The sequence below is a fragment of the Palaemon carinicauda genome, chromosome 10 (genome assembly GCF_036898095.1).
Source record: "Palaemon carinicauda isolate YSFRI2023 chromosome 10, ASM3689809v2, whole genome shotgun sequence".
Classification (NCBI taxonomy): domain Eukaryota; kingdom Metazoa; phylum Arthropoda; class Malacostraca; order Decapoda; family Palaemonidae; genus Palaemon; species Palaemon carinicauda.
The window spans coordinates 128,560,508-128,563,007 of NC_090734.1; the positions used below are offsets into that span (position 1 = coordinate 128,560,508).

Consider the following 2,500-nt stretch of genomic DNA (forward strand, 5'->3'; position numbering starts at 1 on the left):
CCGATCACAAGGGATGATACTGAAGGAATACTTCCCTTAACAGAATGTGCTTCCAATAGGGAAGAAAATCAGCCTTTATCTTGTAGAAGATGCCTTTGACACTGACCTTCATATATAACTTAAAAGTTTGACATATGACCCTCATGACATATATACAAAACGAAGAAAATGAAACCCGAAAATATAATACGTAACCTAAAAAAGATTTTCTTTTTTTGTAGAGGCCTAGACACATTCATTTATTTTTTTTTTACTCTGTAATAATTTCATCAATATCCACAGCCAACTTTTCGTAATTTTAGTTCCTATGTAAACAACCATTCTCAATTTATCAATTCTACCATGCAGAGAGAGAGAGAGAGAGAGAGAGAGAGAGAGAGAGAGAGAGAGAGAGAGAGAGAGAGATACATGAAACACATACACGCACATGAAGTTTGGCAATACTTGCGATAAAGATTGCGACCAAATAATCTGAAGAATGTTTTAGATTTTCCTTTTTCTTTTGCATTTTGAAATTTTGAATAAATTTCCTCTTGCACAATATGTTCCCAATACCACGGTTCATTGAGTAGCAGTTGTATAAACATGTCGGTTATAAGATATCAGACTTCATTTTAGTTAATGGCTCTTAGAATTGTATATTATTCATTTATGGTAAGTTGCTAAACTATTCACACTGCATTTCATTAGTTTAAGGCTGAATGATCTAAATTTTACATTAATTTTTGGAGAAAAAATTATAGTTCATAATGGAACTTTCTTTCTCTATCAACTTCTCCGAGTCATCATGACTGCTTCTGCATAATTCTGAATATTGACACTCTCTCTCTCTCTCTCTCTCTCTCTCTCTCTCTCTCTCTCTCTCTCTCTCTCTCTCTCTCTGATGAGGTAGTTTAGATAGCCTAGATTATGGCATATGAAATTACGAGCAGTCAAAATAGAATCAACATGTAAAGTTAAATATTAAAGTTCGCGTAACTTTTAATCTTTTTTTCGGTTCTTTATTTGTAAATCGATAAGAGCCAACGTCATAGCATCAGTGACATTGGCATTCGGTCTTGGAAGCTAGTTCTTCTTATCACTAAACTAAGGGGTCGGTTGCCTGATGCGCCCTCTCCAATGCCTTCTATCAAAGGCATCCTCTTCCACCAAACCTCTTCTCTCCATATCATCCTTCACCTTATCTCCCCATCTAATTCTCTGCCTCCTTCTCCATCTTCTCCCCCTCACTCCCTCCCCACCATCCATCCTCAACTGGTGCCCACACTATCTCAGTCGTGACACTCCTATCAGCTATCTAATCTTTGCTATGCCTGCCATTCTTCTTATTTCATAATTTTCCAATCTTTCAAGCGGTGATATTCCCTTAATCCACATCAGCATTTTCACCTCTGTTCTCTTAAGCTTTGCTCTGTTCATTCTGTTTTAGAGCCCAATTATTGCCAGATAACTGATTTTTTTTTCTTATCATTTATGGAGTCGTGGCCCACTAGGAATGTTTGAAACCAAGTGATCAATAGCAGATGGAATAAATGAAATTTGTTGTTCTTGATTGAATAAATAAATAGATAAACAGATAAATATTGTCTCTAATAAAGAAATAATTTTGATAGATATTCAGCAAAACTGAAAAATTATTATATATAAATAACGATGCTTTGGAAGGACGTACTGGTACGTTTCACAAAAGCCATCCCTTTACCCCCATGGACGTACTGGTACGTCCTTGCAAAAAATTCTATAAATTTTTTTTTCTTCATATTTTTGATAATTTTTTGAGAAAATTCAGGCATTTTCCAAGAGAATGAGACCAACCTGACTTCTCTATGACAAAAATTAAGGCTGTTAGAGCAATTTTAAAAAAATATACTGCAAAATGTGCTGGGAAAAAAATAATCCCCTGGGGGTTAAGGGTTGGAAATTTCCAAATAGCCTGGGGGTAAAAGGGTTAATAAAGAAATAATTTTGATAGATATTCAGCAAAACTGAAAAATTATTATATATAGATAACATTGACATAAATATACAAGGAAAATGTACATGATTTAGTCTCTCATAATCTATCTAGTTAATCTTTTATTGTTTGTAAACCTTTCTCAGCTGTTTTATTTCTGATTATGATTGTTGGATTTCATACTTTATTAGTGTTAATAGATTTTCTATTCTCTAGAATAGAAAATTCTCTCAGAATTTAATTTTCCATTTCACATGAAATCTTTAATTATCTATCTCAGTAAGAGAGAGAGAGAGAGAGAGAGAGAGAGAGAGAGAGAGAGAGAGAGAGAGAGAGAGAGAGAGAGGAATTATTCATGACGAAAGTTTTTGTTTTAAATTTTAAATGTTTAAAGTTATGTTTTATTCCGCTTATTAATGTACGCGACCCGTCAAAATGACAGCTAGATATCTATATAGATATGTACGCACACGTACCCACCTCTCACCAGGGTATGACTACTCCTCCTGATACTCGAAGGACGGGGAGAGCGTGTGTATATATATA

The 2,500-nt window shown here is 34.5% G+C and overlaps 1 protein-coding gene across 1 annotated transcript in view; it reads right to left on the reverse strand.

The window, feature by feature from the left end:
* The window catches only part of LOC137648747 (2-acylglycerol O-acyltransferase 1-like), a 33,717-nt gene that overhangs the window by 25,001 nt on the left and 6,216 nt on the right, over positions 1–2,500 (reverse strand). The gene's annotated exons all lie outside the window — the stretch shown is intronic.